This window comes from Anneissia japonica, unplaced genomic scaffold (genome assembly GCF_011630105.1).
Source record: "Anneissia japonica isolate Jap-2015-1 unplaced genomic scaffold, ASM1163010v1 scaffold287727_len1644234_cov201, whole genome shotgun sequence".
Classification (NCBI taxonomy): domain Eukaryota; kingdom Metazoa; phylum Echinodermata; class Crinoidea; order Comatulida; family Comatulidae; genus Anneissia; species Anneissia japonica.
Window position 1 is genome coordinate 1,549,895 of NW_022713615.1, and position 606 is coordinate 1,550,500.

The window sequence follows — 606 nt, forward strand, 5'->3', positions numbered from 1 at the left end:
TATGCCCAGTTATTTGGCATATGGGTCCCATGCAAATTAAATATGGGTATGCCCATATGTAACTTCACTCCATTTAGATTAAATATGGGCCTCCCATATTTACTTGCCCAGGTAATTGACATATGGGTCCCATGTATATTATATGTGGGCATGCCCATAAGTATTTTCCCAGATATTTGGCACATGGGCCCAATGCGAAATTAATATGGGCATACCCGTGTTCAACTACCCAGGTCTTTAGCATGTGGGCCCCATGTAGATAAATATGGGCATGCCAATATGTATTTTCCCAGATATTTGGCACATGGAACCCATGTGGATTAAATTTGGGCATTCCCATAATTATATGCCCAGTTATTTGGCATATGGGTCACATGCAAATTAAATATGAGCATGCCCATATGTAACTGCCCACATATTTGGCACATGGGCTCCATCTGGATTAAATATGGGCTTCCCATATTTACTTGCCCATGTTTTTGGAATATGGGTCCCATGTATATTATATGTGGGCATACCCATAAGTATTTTCCCAGATATTTGGCACATGGGCCCAATACGAAATTAATATGGGCATACCCATATTCAACTACCCAGGTCTTCGGC

At 41.1% G+C, this 606-nt stretch overlaps 1 protein-coding gene across 1 annotated transcript in view; it reads left to right on the forward strand.

Moving 5' to 3' along the window:
- Nucleotides 1-606, forward strand: part of LOC117108550 — an 18,560-nt gene that overhangs the window by 6,149 nt on the left and 11,805 nt on the right. The gene's annotated exons all lie outside the window — the stretch shown is intronic.